General features: G+C 41.3%; 1 protein-coding gene across 10 annotated transcripts in view; it reads left to right on the top strand.

The window, feature by feature from the left end:
• The first annotated feature begins 387 nt into the window (after nt 1-387).
• Nucleotides 388-21,421, top strand: part of DISP1 (dispatched RND transporter family member 1) — a 174,510-nt gene continuing 153,476 nt past the window's right edge. For all 10 annotated transcript variants that reach the window (XM_044267456.1, XM_044267459.1, XM_044267450.1 and 7 more), the window contains exon 1: nt 388-501. The gene's annotated coding sequence lies outside the window, so the exon portion shown is untranslated. The remainder of the gene's footprint in view (nt 502-21,421) is intronic.

Here is a 21,421-nt window from a genome sequence, read left to right as displayed (position 1 = left end):
AATGCGCCCCGCGGCCCCCCCCCCCGCCATGCAGACCCCGGGCTCCCCGACGCAGTCCCCCGCGCCCCACCCTCGGCTCCCCCACGCGGCCGGGCTGTGTCTGGCGCCCCTCTCCCCGGCATGCACTCCCGCCTCGGCCGGCCTTCAGCTCGTAGCCGGCTCCCGTCACCCCGCTCCCGGCCAGCCCGCGGACGTGTGGTGACCTCCCGCCAGGCTCAGGCGCTCCGCGGGACACGACGCAAGCCTTCTGACTTGACCGCGACGCACCGAGCTAGTGCCGGGGGATGGGCGGCGGCCAAAGCACCCCTGCCTCTCCTACCCCGCGCCTCCAGGCCGGGGCGGGACTTCCGGTCCTGCCTGCGGACGCCTTCCGGTGGGAGGCGGAAGCCGGCTCCGGGTAGGCATCCGAGCTGGCGCGTTCCCGGCTCTCGTCTCCTCAGTGGAGGTGTCTCGGCCCCGTCGCCGCCGCTGCTACCCCGCGCTGCGGGACGGGGAGACCGGGTAGGCACGCGGCGGCCGTACACCGGCCGGAGGGCGCGCCGGGGCCCGGGGCTTGAGGGAGGCAAGCATGGTCGGCGGGCGCGGGTGACCCCGAGGACAGGCGTGAGGGGGAGCCCGGGGCGGGGGCCGCGGGCGACCCTGGGCAGGGGATGCGTCCCGGAGGGCGGGAGCCCGGAGGACGCGGACCGCGGGGCGGCGTCCGGAGCTGGCGGCAAGGGTCAGCCGTCGTCCGGGGGTCGCAGACGGGAAGGGTGCGGACTCAGAGCGTAGGGCAGGTGGCCGGCCGCCCGCTGCTGGACGCCGAGCTCGTGGGACCCGCGTGCCAGGTGGTGCCGGCTACCGGGGCGTGTGTGTGCTCACCCAGTGCGGGTCTCCGGAGGAGAGTTCGCATTCCCGGGGAAACGTGGATTCTCCACTGGCCGCGGTCACTCGTGCCGCTGTCTTTGTCAGAGCCGTCAGGTCATGCACTACCTGTAGTCGTCTGCCCCGCGGTGGGGCTGGGACCTCCATCCCCTGACGGCGCCAGCCAGGCGCCCCCGAGACCCGTGGTCCTGCTGGGCGGTCTTCCCTGAGTGGGCAGCGCTCTGGGTTAGCTACTGAACGTGCCTTCACAACGGCAGTGGGACTCGCTCCGCTTCTGCTTCACCGACGCGCTTCCACCGAGTTACCTATTGCTTCCTGCTCGGTTTAACCAGAAGGCTCAACTTTACAGAGCCCTGCAGCCGATTTCCACTAGTTCCTGAGAATTTACTTACCTTATATTTCTATTACGTTGCAGTTGACAGCGTGTTAACAAATACTAATGACCCCAGATCTGTCGTCAGGTACACATTAAACACATTCACTTTTCCTTAGTGTTCAGTGAAGTGTATGGGCTTGTAACCTTGCCGGAGGTAATCATTATTAATTTCAGCTATTGTCTGTGTTATATATAAGCTTTATTGCCTGCAATGAATTTGTGCATCCCAATCTATATCATGTAGTGTCTCCCGTAAGTGTAATTATAGAGACAGCTGGCTGTGAGCCTCGGGTGTACAAACTGGGCAGGGTAGCAAGGGACAGCCATCCCACTGTGGTTGGTGGAGGGTGAGATCTGATGAGCCCTTGCCTGTTGCAGGTGTTTGCTATTTCAAGTGTTAAACTTTTTTATTTTGCAAATTACTGTATTGGTACAGGGAATTTTTGGATCTGATTTGGTGGTCTGACTTGCACTAATTAAATAAACCAGAATATTTTATATTTATTGGTGCCTTACTGTCTTGCTAGCTTATAAATTCCTCCACAACCACAGTTTTATGGAGGTATAATTGACAAATAAATATTTTATCTATTTAAGGTGTACAGTATGATAATGCATATACATTGTGAAATGATTGCCACAGTCAAGCTGATGACAGATTATCACCACACATACGTAATCATCTTTTTTTTGGGGGGTTGTGTGGGGAAAACAGTTAAGATCTACTCTGTTCCAGATTTCAGATTACAATATTAGTAACATGCATAAACTCTTGATGGACTTGAAAGTCTGTGCTTGAGTGACATAGTTATGGTTTCCCTATATTTAGGGACATGATTGGAAAGCAATGCTTAGGAATAAACAATGCTTTAACATGTAATTGAGCATATTGAATAATTTCTCAAATTAGAAAATGAAAAGGCACTGATCTTTATAGTTATGGAATTAACCGTTGTGTACATTTACATACATATATATTAATTCAATCTCATTTCTTTAAATTAGATAATGTTCTTTTTCTGACAAGGCTTGTCCTCAATTTTCCATAAAATCTTGGTTTAAAAAATGTGTTCTCCTTTTCTGTTGACTTTTGGGAGGTAAAACACTTGAAAAAGTGTGCAGATCTTAAGACTTTAGTTTGGGTAGAGGAAAGGCTTGTTTTTGAAACACAAGAGCTCGCCTTCTATGGCAAGTTTCTAGTTATATGTCTGAATGATATATTTGAAATTTGATTGGTCTATGTTCTGGATAATCTTTGGAATTTTTGTTCTTTGTCCTAATTGAGTAAATTATTAAGATTTTATGGATAAATCTATGTGTTATTCTGTAGGACTTAGATACATTTTACAGTTTAACCAATAGTGGAAATTTTTTATGAGGGTACAGCAAATTACTAGTTATTCTTATGGATTTATTATTTCTTTTTGTTTCTGCTATGGTAAAATACATACCTGTGCTTTGGGAGAACTACTAAAACACTGATAGCCCAAAGTCTGTTTTTGTATACATCTATTTACACACTCTGTTGTTTTCCATCATCACCTGTTTGTAATATATGAAGTAGTTTGCTATGTTGTTTTTTGGTTCTGTGCTCTCTGATTGTCAATTTTATAATTACATAGTCCATTCTCAGTTATCTGTACCCCCTAGTTCGAAAGGCCTTTTCTGCCACTTGATGGAATCAGGAGTATTTGTTACTGCTGAGGAATACTGCTTCTGGACAAGGAGAGTCCAGGGAGAGTGTTGATTTTCTGCTAACTTACCAGCCAGCTGCCTTGTCTGTAATGTAAGCATGGCCCTCAGCAAGATTGGCCGAGGCATAGTCAACCCCTTCTTTTAGAAGGACTTCTGTCTTTTTCTTCTGCCAAGTTAGACCTTTTCTCTCAGTGACTAAGGTAACCTGGCCCCAGTGTGACTTGGGGGATCAGAGTGGCCAAAAGGGCTGAAGTCCTGTTGGTACAGTCTTGTTCATTCTCCTGAGTCTGATCCCATAAATCTTGGCAAATTTTCAACTCTCCAGACACTTAGTTATGTCTATGAGCCATTTTTTACTTTATTATTGCTTAAAAAATAGTTTTAATGCTAAATCATAATAGGTTGGGTTATATAAATGGACTCAGTTTTGCTTAGAGTGAGGCATCACATTAAATTATACACGAACTTTCCTATTAAAGTGATACAGTTGGAGATATTCGAGAACATACTCTGATTGCCATTAGTCTTTGCTCTTTTACTACTTTTCTTTGTTGGTTTGCTTTAATTTGAGATCCTAATGAAAAGAAAAACTCAAATAAAAGATGTGGGGGAAGCAACTATTACCATTGACGTGTTAAGAGGTGATGGTGGGAGCGGTCTCTGGTGGTTGGGAGTATCTTAGCCCTGACATTGTTTAGAATTGCCGGTGCTTGGTGATAATAAAAGCAGAAAGACTTAGGTGGCTTTATCATCGTTTTAAAGTACCCTACAATGAGTCCTTTATTGCCTGCCGGGGAAAGAAAGAGGGATCCCTCCTACTTCTCTCACCTCCTTGAGAATGACCTGGCAGAGGCTCTTGAAGTCAAAAGTTTACGTGGTAATTAGGAATCATGGAAAAGCTTGAAGGAAGGGTTGAAATGTGAATAAAAAAAATAAATACCAAGGTTTATTTTAGCGTTGGTGTTTATTTTCAGTATCTAGAAGAAGAAAGCGAGGAGATTGATGAGAAGGCCAGGCAGTATATTTGAATAGATTTGTCTTAATTAAAGTGGAAGAGGTAGGGCAGATTCTAGGAAGTGATGCATTATCAAGTTCTAGACTTTATCATAAGAGCTAACTACTATGCAGATAAGGACTATCAGAGTCAAGACCTAATATTTTAAACTTAAGTGGTGACTCTTCCACAGTGATTGAATAGAGTTGCAAAAATAAAAATAGTACAAGGAACCACCTGTATACGTTTTATTTGGATTTACCTATTAACATTTTACCCCATTTATCCCATTTGCTTTATCACTTAAGAACAAGAACACTTTTTTTTTTTTTAAAGTAAACTCTACCCCCAACATGAGCTTAAACTCATGACCCTGAAATCAGGAGTCACGTGCTTTTCTGACCAAGCCAACCAGGTCCCCCTAGTAGAAGGCTCATGTAAAATATACTTCTGAATAGAACTGCTAACTTTATGTTTCTTTCCTAACAAATAGTTAATTGATTAGCTCTAATTCACCCAATGCTAGTGCTAGAAAGTATGTTGGTAGACACTCTGATGTGCCTCATTGAAGGGTGGTGAATGTTGACTAGTCCATGACCAGTGCGCTTTGATTTCTAGACCTCTGTAGCCTCTTCCAAGGTTTTATCATCCTGAACTGGGGTTATAATTCCTATGTCTGTTTGTTGCTTTGTGGCTTATACATTTTCATTTGATCTCAAAACAAGCACGTAAATGTTTTTCTTAGACATACCTGATCTTGCTTACATTCATTCAAGTCTGCCTCTTTTGTTTTTTAAAGATTTATTTTATTTAATTGAGAGAGAGAGAGCATGCATGGGGGAAGGAGCAGAGGGAGAGAATCTTCAAGCAGACTCCCTGCTGAGCAAGGAGCTGCTGCCCACTTGATCTCAGGACCCTGAGATCATGACTTGAGGCAAAACCAAGAGGGTTTTGGCTCAGTCAAACCAAGACACTCAACTGACTGAGACACCTGGGTGCCCCAAATCTGCCTCCTCTTAATCTCTAGTCCTTGGTTATTGAAAACAGCTGAATAGTATCCTTCTTAAGGACATTTAGCCTATTTTGTAATAAATACCTTGTTAATCCCTCAGGTAAGACTATTTTTATACCTTTAGGATTTGTACCTAAAAATATTCTTTCTATGTCTTTAGTCTGTTCACAGGACCTTATGTTGGTTGGTTTCAAGATCCCAGGTTTTTCATATCCTTTTTAAAGTGCAATGAGCAGAGCTTGGAAGACTCTAAGTAGAATAATGAATGATTGATCATTTATGTGTAAGTTATTTATAGAGTGCTTCTCTTATCTAGTCATTTGGTCCTTAGGGCAGGACAGGTAGTATCCCATGTCAGAGACGGAAACCATGAGCTGTAGAAAGATTCAGTCACTTACCCGATATCCTCTGGAATGAGGCTGTGTTCGATCTAGGATGCAACCCCTGGTCTTCTGACCTCAAATCCACATACCCTTTATCCTGAGTCACCTGCTCTACTGCATCTCGCTTTTAGGTCCTTCTGTATCACATATTTTTGGATGTATTTTAAAATCCCTTTGGCTTTCTTGTTCTCCCTTTTCACCAACTGAACTTGGTGTTAAGGGAAGAAAGCACTGACTCTACTTAATCTTTTCTTCTGCACTTAAAATAATATCATTTCAGGATTAGAGTAGATGGTAGTAGTCATTTAATCCAGTCTTCTACCTAATTTGGGTACTTTCATGACCCTTCCCTTCCTGGGATTTATGGGAAGGGATTTTTTATGGCGCTTGAAGGAAAACTTAGAGTAACAAGGTGTTCACATTTTTCTAATCAGCCTTGGTTCATTGTTGGGAGGCTCCAGTTATAAGATTGTTTTTTTACTTATAACAGATCCAAATTACCTATTGTGGTTCTTATCTGTTTGTTTTAGTTATATCATCCAGAGCAACATAGGTCTATTTTCTCTTTGCAATGTAAAATTTTGTCACGTATTTAAGGATAAATGTGTCTTCTCAGGTTAAATAATATCTCTACCTAGATCTCTTACCGTCCTGATCATACTATTATAGCTGCACTAGGTTGGCTGTATCTTAAAAATATGGCTTCCATAATTGTCTGCACTATTTTAGATATCAGATTAAGGCAGCAAATGGCGGGACCATTACTTACTGTAAGGATTTATTACTGCATGTTCAATATTATTGAAGTCCAAAATTACATTAACATTTAAGAAGACACATCCTGTTCTTATATTAAGCATTTAGTAAGTCAAAGCCCCCCAAATTTTCATGGGAAATCTGTTAGTCTGGCCCCTGTACCTGTGCAACTATTTTTTTAACTGAACCACAGGACTTTACGTTTATTCCTGTTAAATTTGATCCTGCCTGGGTCTCGGAGGTTCAGCATTTGAGCCTGTAGTGATCTATTTTGGTCTCCGTTTTCTTACATGCTTATCCTTTTAAGCTTTGTCTTTTACATTTATAATACTTAGCTCTTCAAGCTTTTGTGGAATCAGGGCTGGCTTTGGATTGATGATAGCTACATAGCTCATGCTCCTCATTGGGAGCATGGTTTTCTGTCCACATATGTTTCTGGTGGGATATTTGCCACTCAGACAGGACGCAGGATGACCTCATGATGCGGAAGTGAGCTGTGCCCAGGGCTGCTGCATGTCTTGCACTCCTAACCTCGGTCCACCTTCAGTGGCCCTCGGTGTCTTCAGTGCCCCTCAGCCATTCTCAAAACCAAACTTTGACAAAGCCACATAGGTTTTAAAATTAAACCGTATTATGTTTCAGCCTTATAAAATCAGAGGAAGCCAGTTTGTCTTCAGAGTGTGTATGCAGAACTCTTTTTAGATTAGGGACAACAAATATGTGCTAACATCATGGTTCTGATTCATTCTTGAACACTGTTAAAAATGTGAGACAGAGTCCACACTTGGTATTAAAGAATACTGTGATTTATTCTATCTGCTGTAGGTTGAAGGAGGAATGGCTGCAAAGGATGCCTACCACATACTCCCATTGTTGATACAGTTCAGTGCATCTTGACCCACTGGGTGCCAACACCTCCACCCCAGGGGATTTGGAAATCTGTGGGAAAGTATTTGTTTGTCACAGTGAGGGATGTATGTGTGTGTAGTTAGCATTTAGTGTTTAGGAATCAGGGGTGCATAATGACCCACAGTGCTTTGGGCAGCCCGACACAACAAGAAAATATCCCATCCTAAAATCTTGGTGTCCCTCATGGAGAAACGCTGTCTAGCTTGGAGAAGAGTCTAATTATGGGAACTGTCCTGAGCAGGACAGTCACTAGGACTTAAACAGAGACCAGATACCTATTTGTCAGGGATGTAACTATAGGCATTTTGGCATCAAGTGGGATATTGTACGATCTCCAGGGACTTTTCCAGCTGGGTGATTTTCTGAGTATATGGCAGGGGTCAGCAAAGTACACCCCCCCCGCCCCCCCCCCCCCGCCCCACTAACAATGGCCTATGTTAGTAGATAAAGTTGTGTTGGAACACAGCTATGCTTATCCATTTATGGATTGTCATTGACTGCTTTGGGGCCACACCAGCAGAGGTGTGAGTGGTGACCATAGAGACTTTATGGCCTGCAAGGCCTAAACACTACTGGCCTCTTTACAGAACAAGTTTCTAGTTATCATGTATCATAATGTTTTTTGAATGGCACCAGTGTGTGAACTGCTGTCACTAAGTGTGTGATTCTTAGATCCTTAGTAGTTTTGTGTGTAGTGATTCAGAAATCTTTTTCTATGTCACTGTTGAAGATTCACCAGTTGAGGGATCAACAATAAAAATTAGAGCTGGAGAATACTCAGCTTGATTTTGCAAATGTCACCAAGTAGGGCAAAGTCTACATCTATTTGGTATGGTTCCTCAGTATTTGAGACTGGGCTGATGGTTGACTTTCCCCACAGTGATGTTACACTAACGGGTAGTGAGGAAATACTTTCAAAGCCAGGACAGTGAGAAAAAAAAATAGATTCTCACAGTCTTCGGAAATCAGTTTTGGAGCTTAAAAATTCCATGTAGGAAATATCACTGTTCTTTTCCCTCCTATGTATTTTAGTAAAGAAAAGCACCGTGATAGCGGTATTGCTAGTTTGTTGGCGTTGTGCAGGAAGTACTAACTTAAAAATAACCTTCTGAGCACTTATTTAAAATAATTTAACATTTAAAAAATGCTTTTATATTTTAAAGAAGAGGTTACAAGAAACAGACATCTGTAAACCCTTATTTAAAAAAAAAAAAAAAGGCACCTGGGTGGCTCAGTCATTAAGTGTCTGCGTTCTGCTCTGGTCATGATCCCAGGGTCCTGGTATTGAGCTCCATATTGGTCTCTGTGCTCAGCCGGGAGCCTGCTTCTCCCTTTTCCACTCCCCCTGCTTGTTTTCCCTCTCTTCCTGTGTCTCTCTCTGTTAAATAAATAAAATCTTCAAAAAACAAACAAAAACAACAGCAAAAACAAAAAGGAAAAATACCAGTCTTAGTCTGAGTATGTTGGTGTCATGGGCTCCCCAGAGAAACAGAGCCAGTATATATATGTGTGTGTTTGTTTCAAAAGAGATTTATTTGGGGGCGCCAGGGTGGCTCAGTGGGTTAGGCCTCTGCCTTCGGCTCAGGTCATGATCTCGGGGTTCTGGGATCAAGCCCTACGTTGGGCTCTCTGCTCAGTGGGGAGCCTGCTTCCTCCTTTCCCTCTCTCTGCCTGCCTCTCCACCTCCTTATGATCTCTGTCTGTCAAATAAAAAAATAATATCTTAAAAAAATAAAATGTTTAAAAAAAGAGAGAGATTTATTTGAAGGAATTGGCTCATGAAGTTGTAGGGATTAGTAAGTCCAGAATTTGTAGGGCAGGCTGACAGGCTGGAACGTCAGGCAAGCATTGATGCTGTCAGACTTGAGGCAGATATTCCTTCTCTGGGAAACCTCAGTTTTTGTTCTTAAGCCTACAGCTAAGTAGATGAGTCCTACCCACACAATTGTGGGTAATCTCCTTTATATAAAGTCAGCTTCTTGAAGAAATATTAACCACATCTACAAAATACCTTCCAACCAGGTTGACCATAAGACCAACTTTCACAGTTCTTGAAACATATTTGGTATGTTAAAATACTGGGCAGTAGGGGCGCCTGGGTGGTTCAGTGGGTTAAAGCCTCTGCCTTCGGCTCAGGTCATGATCTCAGGGTCCTGGGATCGAGCCCCGAATCGGGCTCTCTGCTCTCCAGGGAGCCTGCTTTCCCATCTCTCTCTCTGCCTGCCTCTCTGTCTACTTGTGATCTCTGTCTGTCAAATAAATAAATTAAAAATATATTAAAAAAATACTGGGTAGTGAGTACTGATGAGGATAATGTCTGTATTCATAGACCAGTAGCTTCCAAGGGATTACCTGGGTCTTCATTCATGTGTCAAATAAAGAATAGAAAATGGACAATTAAATCAACCTTGTCACCCTTTGAAATGTAAAAGTTCTGTTTTTCATAGTTTTTATGTATTGTGTATTAATTTTTAAAATTTGGAGTACCTTGAATAATTTAAGAATTTTATAACTCTTTTTTTTATAAGTTGTTACTAGCCTTTTTGCATAAAAAAATTCTTAAGCGGTGGGAATTAGTTTTGAGCTTATTTCGTCAAATTCTCCTCATTTGTGGTTGAGAATCCAGTCCCAGGAAGGTGGATGATTTTGTCCAGGTAACACAGTGAGTCAAAGAACCATCATTAGAAGCCGGATCTGATTTCCAATCCAGTATGGTTCTGCGATGAGAGTGATTACAGAGAAGTAAAGGGCTTTTCTGACGAGAGGGTGATTTTGAGTCATTACTTAAGGGATTGAGTATGAATTGATAGTCCAGAGAATGGAGATGATATTTAGGCCACTTGGTGACACTGGAGGGAGGGTGGGCAGAGAGAAGTGGGTGTGTCCCATGGTGTGCACAGGTGGACAGCATATCTGCTTAGGACCACAGTAACATGGGATACCCCTGGGACCTAGAGAGATTTCACAGGGAAGTACAAGCTAGCCATCGGATGATTCCCAGGGGATATTCCAGAGGCTCTCAAGTCGGGGAGAATGTGTGGTTCAGAAGAAGTTGCTTGGGAGAGCTTTCTTTCCTGAGGAGTTTAGTAGAGAAATAGGAGCTGTTGGAACTCAAGTGTTGTCTGAGAAAGCACAGGGTAGAGTTTGGAAATCCTTCCAAGAGGGAATTGTAAGGGTTCTGTGGGGCATTGTGAAAACATTGTAGGAAGTAAATGGGTCCTTTAGAAGGTTGCGAGGGTTTAGGCATCGTCCACGTTTACTTCCTTACCTGCAAAATAAGCATATTAATACCCACTGCACATAGCCAGTAGAGGGAGTAAAGGAGATGATGTACACCGTGCACTCATTTGCATAATGCCTGGCGCTAGTAGTACAAAAAATGATAGCGTTTATATACTGTATCCTGGTTGCTGGCTGAGAGTCTTAATCAGAAGCTGTCACTAGAGATCCTTCTTCTTTTTCCCCTTTGCTTATGCTCACTCCAGCTACTTCGTGCCAGCCCACAGCTGTTCAATGTGGTTTCTTACTTCAGCTTTAATATCTCCAGGCAGGGGCACATCTCTGACCATAGATAGTGCTACTTCATCGCTGTGGTCAACAGGCTTGGTCCTTCTGAATAAGCTCTGCCCTTTTTTGGGGGGTTGTATTTCAATTGCAGATTTCATCTCATCAAATTGAAACAGTATACTTAACTATGGCATTATTTCCAATTTTATTACTTTTTTTTTTTGCCTTTTGGACTATAACTAGGAAGATACAGTTGGAAAGGGGAGTGAAGGTGCAGGATTTTGAAGCAGCTTCTCCCTTTCCTCTTCAAAGGGTTATTTCCTTCAGGTTTTGAGTAGAAAACAAAATGTAGTATTTCAATGGATACCTTCTCCAAAGAGGACTGCCTTAAAAAGACATTTTCTCCAATAATTGCATCTTAAGATGTAAAACCATTTATGGATGTAGACTCAGCAGTAGTCTAACAGATTTTTTTAGTGTATGGGATCAAATTTGAGATGACTAGACATGAGGCTCCAACTGTACAATGTGATTATTTCTGAACCAGACCCGGGAGCCGTTTCCCTCGTGTTCAGAACAGAGTAACCTGGAGTGTTTAGTTTCATTCTAAGGAGCCTTGCTGGTACTTGGACATCTGTTGAGTATAGGTCTTTCTGGAACCCTTAAGGCTCTTTCGTTCCCTGCTCTGCTGTATCACCCGTTTCTCTCTCCCTCTAGTACCTTAACCTCTCCTCCCAGTGAAATTTTCCTTAATTATTTGATTATGTTAATTCAGAAGGAGGTGTGGATGATCAATAGACCTGCTCCTAAGGTACACTATTTAAATTGTCTATGTATTTTAAAGTGAAATTTGCAGAACCAAACAAAAACCTGTCAGTCTTGAGCATTAGTACATGGTTTAATATGTAGAGATTGCTTGTTTACCTGATCTCTTCAGACTTCCTTTTTTTGGACTCCCAGTTTCTGAAGAACATGTTTCTTCCCTAGAGGAGTTAGGAAGAGTAGAAGTGATAATGGGGAGAGGTAGGGCTTTCTCAACTTGACATATCAGTATAGCTGCTTCATGACTTTCTTCCTTCTTCAGGTCCTTCCTCCGTAATCTCATTACATTTTGTTGTTGTTGTTGTTTAAATACTCTTTTTATGAAATGTAACTAACTCACTTCTTAATTGTAGGTTCCTGTCTTCCACCTTGCCATAAGTTAAGTGCTCCTAATTTATGGTATTGAGTTACAGGTTCTCCTGTGAAGCTTATGATTTCACTTGTTCTTTTTAGAACAGTAATAATAAGTTCTGTTGATATAATGAATTTTTTCCACCCAAAAGTGTAAGTCACCACTACATGTGTTCCTCTTGTTGAAAATGTCTCTAATAACACTGGCTTCTATTTATTGATCATATGCTACATACTGGGCACTGCACAGGGCATTTAGGAGACATTGTATTCAGCCCTCGCAATAACCTTATTTAAGGTAGATATTTATATTTCCCTTTTATGGTGAGGAAACCGAAGTTTGGAGAGATCAAGTAATTTGTCTAAATTTATAACACAGACAGTGGAACTAAAATTCTAAAGCTCATCTGCCTTTGATTGTACACCGTTTTCCGCTGTGTTTCAAAAGAGCCTTAAATTTGGCGTCTACCCTCAGGTACTTCCTAGAGAGTATAAGCAGCATGTTGCTTCTAGAATTGTTTTTAATATCCACGCACTCACAGTAGTGTTCCACTTTAAACTTGCATGAAATGCAATCAGGGTATTATGGATAACTGTTTCTTTCAAGGATGGTGCCATAATGTAGCTTCTAGCTTAAAGTAGTTTAGTAAATGCTTACAAAATATTTGCTGCACGCGGATAAAAACAATGACACAAAGAAAGGAGGCAGTTAAAGTAGGGGGCTGATCACAGAAGAATGAATTTCTTTTGGAATGTGAAGCAGGAACTTTCTCATATTACAGCCGGCTACAGGGCAGGGCTGGAATCTGGCTTTGACAACACCGCCCAGACTCTTTCTTGTTTTTCTGCTTTATAACCACACGTTATTGCCAGCTGAAAAGGATAATGGGGAGTAATGATGAATGCATTTCCATTTGCTGCAAAGAGAATTTTAGACATTCTCGATCTTTTTAAACGGAGACAAAAAGCCTGCTTTGAAATGAAGAGTGAATTAGGGGCTACAGGTAAGCGGTTCTTAGATTCCTGCTCCAGGAGTTGGTGCAGGTGATACTGATGGTGGTAGCTGCCAGTTCACAGTTGGGTTTCAAATAGTTTCGGCCCCAGGGGTAGTGTAAGAATTCGGTTTTTCTTCAGTCTTTTCTTTTCATCCCCGAGTTGTAGGTTTTGGGCATAGGTGTTACTTTCCCTGAGACTGCTAAGGTTTTCTTAGGCTGTCAGTGTCAAACACAAACCAGACTTCTAGAATTATCTGCTATGGGTACTTGTTCCCATGGAACACAAGGGAACTCAGCTGTTGTGAAGAGCCTCCCATAGCTCCTGCCGGCACCTAGCTGCCCAGGCTGGCATATCAGAGTGCTGTGGTCATAGCATACTTTGTATGGTTCTTGATTCTTTTTGACTTTATTGGGGTTTTTTATGGGTGCCCCCTCAAGGTCACTGAGCAGCATATTGTAGAAAATTTTCATTAGTCCCTCAATACTGTGACTTGATTATTAGTGATCAGTTCTTTGGGCTTGAGTGAGCAGATGAGTCTCCACTGTGATGCCTTAATAATTTTTAATGATTTAATATGTGGCTGCTTGGCATTGGATCTAGTTACTGTGTTTGCAGAATGCTATATGGTGGGCATTTGCATTATTTCCTATCAGGGAGTGACAAAAATATAATTTATTTAGCCACTGCTTGAGGTGCTTTTTGACATTTTTGGTAGTGTGGCATTGTAAAATAATATTAGAAACAGCATAATAATTCCATGGCTAGCTCTCAGTTATGGAATATTTACTGTGTGATTATTATGCTGAGGGCTTTTACATCTGTCATATCTAATTTAATCCTTACTGCAGTCCTGTTAAGGGCTGTTGTGCCTGCCTCCCAGATGGAGACTGGACTATATGGACGCTAAATAGCTTACTTGTGTTAAACCGTCGTCAGGGCTGGGATCCAAATCTGGGCATCCTGACCTCAGGGCCACAGCCCTTAACTACTCTGCTGGACAGCAAGCTCTGATGCCTTCAGGTGTAGACATCATCCAGTTCCGTTGAAGCTTCCTACTCCTGGAAGTCCATGTGCCCTATCAGAGTCTGTGTGTATATGCAGGATTTTACATTTCTAGTCAAATAGAACTTTCTTCTTTAGTTTTAGTGGTTGCCAGTTGGTGTCTTGTAAAAACAGTTCAGCTTTTATTTCAGGTGACAGGACTATGTCACCTTGTTGACTCTGTGACATACTGCTTTAAAGTTGGTAGCCAAACCTTTGTACTGGGAGAAACAAAAAGTTACAGCATTCATACTGTATTTTGGGTTATATTGGAGTTTAGGGGCAGATCTGTCATTTGAAGTTTATCTTAGGCATGGAAATAAATTTCTGTTCCCTAAAATGTACAGATGGGGAAGTTCTGGAAGTGTCCTGTGTAGAAGAAAAAAGAGTCTACTCAGAATTTAAAATTGGCCATGGACAATTTAAAGTGGGGATGGGATGAGGGCACGGATTAATCCATATGTGGGTTGTCAAGCAAAGAGTTTTTCACTTTCTTTTGCCTTGGAGTCAACCTTTATAACACTATCATTGGGAAACAGTTGACTTACTAAGCTTTACTGAACATTCTGATTTTTGGATCAGTTTCTAAATTCACAAAATAATCTTTATACAACAGATATTATTTCATTGTATTTTGGGATTATATGTTCAATTCTGAATTTTGACAAATTTTAATTAACTGAAATAAGTTACATATCGATGAGATAACATAATTTTTTTCAAAGATTTTGTTTATTTGAGAGAGAGCATGAGCTGGGGCTGGGGGCCGGGGGCGGAAAGAAAATCAGATTCCCCACTGAGCTGGGAGCCCAATGCAGGACTCAATCACAGGACCTGGCTGGGATCATGACTTGAGCCGAAGGCAGACACTTAACTGACTGAGCCATCCAAGATCAGTCTTTTTCTGATACAAACTATTTTTATTGGTATTGTGGGTTCTGGGACTTGATTTTTTTTTTTAACATTTTATTTATTTGTGAGAGAGAGAGAGCATATGCAAGTCACAAGCAGGGGGAGCAGCAGAGGGAGCACTAAATGTCCCACTGAGCAAGGAGCCTGATGAGTGCAGGACTTGATCCCAGGACCCTGGTATCATGACCCGAGCCAAAGACAGATGCTTAACTGACTGAGCCACCCAGGCATCCCGGGATTTGATCTTTTAACCCAGAAATAATACAGTATTTAGATTTACCCATATGCATTTATCTTTTTTTTCTTCTTCTGATCAATTTTTTGTACCTATTGACAGGAAGATGAATTATTTTTAATTTATCCCCCCTTGGGGCACCTGGGTGGCTCAGTGGGTTGGGCCGCTGCCTTCCGCTCAGTTCATGATCCCAGGGTTCTGGGATCAAGCCCCACATTGGGCTCTCTGCTTGGCAGGGAGCTTGCTTCCCTTCCTCTCTCTCTCTGCCTGCCTCTCTGCCTGCTTGTGATCTCTGTCAAATAAATAAATAAAATCTTAAAAAAAAATAATTTATCCCCCCCTTTAGGGCTTTCTGTGGGAGGGTCTGTGCTCTGACTCTACACTTTGCTTAGGTTCCCCAGTTGCACCTCCTGTTATCCTGTTTCCTATAGCTTCTCCTCTCCCCACTTCCAAGTGCTAGCCACCAGGACTGTGCACATGTGCCTAGGACATGCTGGTTTCAGAACTAACTCACCTCTAGATTTGTGCTTTCTTACCATTTCTGCCTTAGAACATTTCTCTGTCTTTATAGCTGGCTCTGCCATACATTTAAAAAATAGTTTAAAAATATATAATATAGCATTTTTTAGGGAATCTCCAGCCATTGGGTTTGCACTGTCAAAGAAGTCCACATTGTTGTGTGCTTGATTGAAGTGTTTTGCATTGAATCTGGGGTTGGGGAGGACTTATATACCTATTCTTACTAATAGGCAAAACTCTTCCATTGAGAGTCATAAGAAATAACTTGTTTCAGCCAGCCAGGTACCCCAGAAACAACTTGTTTGAAAGAGAATGATGGGGTTCAGGACATGCTACCCCAAAATACGGCACTTTGGCATATTGAATATTTTAAGCTGAAGGAATTTGAGAAATGGCAGGTATAGGAAGGATTTTCTGACCTTCCCCCGAAACAGTCATAAGACCCACATATGAGAGGTGCCCTCACTAAACCCAGAGGAAAGGATCATCCTTATCTCTGATGGAGTAATGCCAAGAGGAATTTAAAGAATAGTCCTTGCTAAGTGTTTCCATTTTACTACTTCTTTATCTCATCACATTTTTCCATGACTCTATTCCTTGTCATATCTAGTATAAAAACATTTCTTTGGTCTTAATTTCCTTCTGAAGGTCCTTCTGTCACATAACATTTATGTTATATAAATTGATATGCTTTTCTCTTATTACTCTATCTTCTGTTACAGAGAGCCAGTCAACTTTTAGAAGGGAGAGAGAAAAGATATTTTCCTCCCCTATAGTTTCTGGTGACCATGAGGGCATGGCTGGGGCACCCCACTCAATCCATAGTCTGCAGATGGAATCTTGGGAAAACTGACAAAAGCCTAAGAAAGGTAAGACTTCTTGCCACAATCAGCTCTCCCACATCTCTGTCTGTAGTGCCCAGTCTACACTAAAGAGAGGAAGGAAATATTTTTCTTTTCACCTTCCTTTCCAAGTTCAGATTAGCAAGAGAAAAATAGTTGTTAAAATCAGATCTTTGAATTGTGACTCTCATGAATTTGGTTTTGGGTAACCAGTTGAGTACGGATCTTCTCCCTCCCAGGGACAGCTGTTTTCCTCCATCTCCTGTCTGTCTCCTTGTGTCCTGAAAGCCTGGCTTGCCTTTATCCCTGCTGGGGCATATGAGTTATTGGACTTGTGTGTACAGTTGGCCAGATGCAGATTGGGGTTCCCAGGGATGTGGCACCCCATTTGTGGCTAATGTCCTCCCCACTATTGCTACTTCTCAGGGGTGTTGTCTTACTCTTTCTTTTGGCTGTCTTTGGGGGTGACTCTAGATCTTGAGAGACTATATCTTCTGCAGCCTCTTTGGGGAAGCCTGGTTGTGTCCATGTTTGAGCCATAAAAGGCTCATTGGTTTTAAGTCATAAAAGGCTCGTCAGTTTGGAGTCACTTGAAATAGGTATACCTTTGGTTTAGAAAACAAAAGCAAAAACAAAAAAAAGTGGGCATTGGGGGGATTTTAGGGTGTTGCCAGGAATTTTTATTCTTTGTTCTGTCTGAAACCTGATGAGATATTTTAAAAGTGTTTTTATTTTATTTTATTTTGTTTTTTATTTTATTTATTTTTTTTTAATGAGAGAGAGAGCGCAGGTGAGGAGAAGGAGAGAGAATCACAGGCAGGCTCCACAGTCAGTGCAGAGCTTGATCTCATGACCCTGAGATCATGAACTGAGCCCAAATCGAGTTGGGTGCTTAACTAACTGTGCCACCTAGGTGCTCCTGGGAAAAGTTTTCAAATATTTGCAAGACGACAACTTACCCCATTGTCCACTTCATATAGCACAGTAGTGGTTGTCAGGATTGGAAAATTAAAATCAGTAGTATTACCAAAGGTGGACTGGAATCCATGAAACAAGATGGGATAGGGAGGGAGACAAACCATAAGTGACTCTTAATCTCACGAAACAAACTGTGGGTTGCTGGGGGAAGGGGGGTTGGGAGAAGGGGGGTAGGGTTATGGACATTGGGGAGGGTATGTGCTTTTGGGTAAATTGGAAGGGGAGATGAACCATGAGAGACTATGGACTCTGAAAAACAGTCTGAGGGGTTTGAAGTGGCGGGGGGGTGGGAGGTTGGGGTACCAGGTGGTGGGTATTATAGAGGGCACAGCTTGCATGGAGCACTGGGTGTGGTGAAAAAATAATGAATACTGTTTTTCTGAAAATAAATAAATTGGAAAAAAAAAAAAACATGCAAAAAAAAAACAAAAAAAAACCAAAGGTGGACTGGAGATTGTAACTCCAGGACAGAGAGAGTATGACATGATTGGTGTATCTTCTAGTCTAGATGACTCCAATTTAGTTTGAGAAGATTATTATCTATGTCCAGGACACAAATATAACCCAAATAAAGAATAATGACCTTTTCAAAATCCAAAGTTATCTTTTGGTCAGTGAAGCTGCTCTGACAACTGATACGTGTCTTTTGAGTTACTGCCTACTATTTAACAGAACGTGGTGTCCTGCACTCTCTGAAATCTATAAAAGCATAATACAAATTTAGCCTAAAAACAAATCCTGAAACCCAGTTCATTATGTCCCAAGTTTTCTCTAATCTCGTTGTCTGTGATGATCTTTTCTGAATCACTACAGCACTTATACCTAACAAGTACAGGATGTGGGTCATTGAAGACAGGGATGAGAATGTATAGCTGTTTCTAAATTCTAGCCAGCATCAGACATTGATCTTTACACGTCATGGACATTTGGCATGCATGTATTTGTTAAATAGATTTGAGAATAACTTTTTTATCCAAAAATAAACTCACTGCTCCCAAAATACTAGCCATGTATTTCACACGTCACTGCCTCATTCGTAATTTCACATGTGTATGTATGTATAATGGAGAGGTAGCACTCATCAGATAATAATGCTGACATTCAATGTTAAAACAACCCAGTTTTTAAGAAAATCATCTGAGAAGCATTTCACTTTAGCACAGTCTAAGGCCAGCATATTAAAGGTCCTGTACAACAAGTGTGTACACATGTCCTGCAGAAGAAAAAAGGACCCCCAGACAGTTTTTAGAGGAAACCTACATTGAGAACATTGCAGGTGTAGAAATCCAGAAGATCCATCAGTTCCATGTGCTACCATAACAATCTCTGCAGGTTCTTCACAGACTTCACCATTCTTTAGAGATTAGCTCCTTCCCCATCACCCCTAAAATAAAAAAGAAAGAGCAGAAGTTATAATCTCACAGGCATTGACTTTTTGTTATCTATCTATAAAAGACAGCTACAAAATGCCATATACACTGTTTAATTTTTAAAAACATAATGGCCTGTTCGCCTTAGCACAAAGCTAACTCTTTGCTGGCAGGGACTGTTTGGAGAAGAGAACTAAAAAGTAGTGTAGAAATCTGTGCATTGAGAGTCACTAAAGAACGTAAAGGCAAGGGGAGAAAAGTTTCCAGTATATACACATAGACTGTACAGCCTTCATTGCAATAACCTGATACCACCCCCTCCCAGAATAAAAAAATAAAATCTGCTTGCAAAGAGACCTTTGAAACAACTGATTGATTTCATGGTCATGTTACATGGTTTGTAAGACTTGAAGGTATTCAAGTCAAAGATAAACACCAGATCACATGATCCACTTGAGGAAAAGGCATGGAAAAATCTTTCTGGAGGTTATACTGACTGCAAATGAATGCACTTAGTCATTACTCAACATCACACTTAAAAGCAAGCAATTGTTTTTCCCTTCAAATGCTCATCTTTTCTCTTAGCACAAACTGAAAGCTACTGCCAGCATCATTGAATTAACACCGCCTGCTACAGAAATAATAACTTGATAAAATGTTAACCTTAACCAAGTAAAAAATATGGATTAATCATCTTTCCTGTTAAAATGGTATTTAACAATGTTTAGTGAACAAAGGAAAACACATATCTTATGTAGGTAATCACATTATAAGATTATATGAAGGAAAGAAGAATCTAGGAAACACTGCTCTAAAATGATTTTCTACTTCTACATGCCCTCCTAATATTTATTGCTAAATAAGGAGATTAGATGAAAAATAGAACAGACACCATTTTTGATAATGCATGATTTCTTCACTTAAAAACATGAGTTAAAACAGATACAAGGAAAATTTCTCTTATCTAATTTCTTTTAATTAAAAAAACTGTTCTTGAGCCTAAAATCTGAAGAGAACTGATGATTTCTCAGTTATCATCTCTTTGAAGATTACGGAGGCTCTCGAAGAAGGTAAATTCTCAGAACATCACAAAATTCCAATACAAGTAAGTTTTTTGTTTTGTTTTGTTTTGTTTTGTTTGACAGAAAGAGATCACAAGTAGGCAGAGAGGCAGGCAGAGAGAGAGGGGGCCTGCTGAGCAGAGAGCCCAATGCGGGGCTCAATCCAGGACCTGGGATCATGAGCCAAAGGCCAAAGCTTTAACCCACGGAGCCACCCAGGTGCCCCAATATTATCAATATTCTTAAGAGTATTTGCTCCTACCTGAGCTTACACATGGTAGTCGATGCTCAGATTAAGTAATTCTTGGCTCCTGTTTATCTCAGAATAAGATTCAAGGTAAAACAATATTTAATGCCCCACTAAAAGATCTGTTTTCAGACTTTTCTCTTTCTTCCTCAAGAGGACAGTCAATATAAGCCTCCAGAAGGGGGAGTATTCAGGAAGTGTTTTTTTTTGGTTTGTTTGTTTGTTTTGTTTTGTTTTTGTTTTTGTTTTTGGGAAGTCATCTGGTGCTTTATTGTAGAGGAGAAAATACCATTTTCCTTTCTAAGTTCTCTATAACAGAAGACTTTTGAAATAAAGCATACAAATTTATTTAATACAAATTTTATATACAGAGGCTTCAGAAGGAAATGAAGATTAAAAAAAATGCTTAAAACCAATTTTTATCCTGGGTTTCATCAAAAGTAGAGGGAAAATGAAAAATACGATAGGAAAAAAAGGAGTATGAGTTAAGAGTAACAAACAGAGGAAAACAAAGAGTCTTTTTGGTGTCCCTCCATCTTTAGAGAGAAGTATGCTCCTTCCCTCCCTCCCTCAGGGAGGACACCTCATTTGAGGGCCTTATGACCTACTTCAGGGGAAGTTTAGGTAGTCCTTCCTGCATGTGCTATTTCTCAAATTCCTTCAGTTTATAATATTCAATATGCCAAGGTGCTGTATTCTGGGGTAGCACGTCCTGAACCCTGTCATTCCACCATGTGAAACTTTTCTAAGAAATTTCATAGTTCAAACCCTGAGTTGGTAGACTGTCCCACAACCCATGGAACCAGTTTCTGTCCTGGGAAGTGGTCAGTCCTGTCAAACAGTTGTGTCTCATTTCAGGAGGTGGTAGTATATAGGTGGGAGTAGATACCCTAACCTACAGTAGACCTCTCTGTGGTATGAGCAGTCAGGCATTGAAGAAGACATTTTTCTAGAGATAAAAGAAAAACAAAGATTAATGTTTAGAACAAACTCTAAACTCCGTTTTTGAGTCCAGAAAGCAGGCAGTTAAGATTTCTAGATGTTGGGTTCAAAGCATCTTGGAGATGGTAGAGTGAGGACAGGCAGAGACAATCTGACAGATTTTCCTGGTTTGCAATTTGAATGTCTCTGGGGTCACCACATGTTTCGGTGAACTTTCCGAGTGGCCCCCCTGGCTGCAGGCAGGAAGGTTGCTGACATGTGATCTGTTAGGGCGATTTCTCAGATGTTTAAATCAAATCAACTATCCTCAGCTTGCAGAGCTTCAAGAAAAGGACAGTTTGGGTTCTCACTGCTTCCAAGGCAGGAAGGTGGGAGAAAAATTGGAAATGTTAATTTGTTAACATGTTAATTTGCTCAAAACATCATGAACATAAAGAGTACTGAAAATTTCTGTGAACTTCATACAGTTCTGAAATACTTATATTAATAGCATGTATCCATACAAATAAAACCGAAAGAAAGTTATCACTTATTTGACAACGCTTCCCATGGAGTTTATTTGAGTAAACTTCATTAGTTTAATATTTCTCACAAAGTGAGAAACAAATC

This window comes from Neovison vison, chromosome 10, assembly GCF_020171115.1.
Source record: "Neovison vison isolate M4711 chromosome 10, ASM_NN_V1, whole genome shotgun sequence".
Classification (NCBI taxonomy): domain Eukaryota; kingdom Metazoa; phylum Chordata; class Mammalia; order Carnivora; family Mustelidae; genus Neogale; species Neogale vison.
This window is presented reverse-complemented; position numbering and strand designations above follow the sequence as displayed.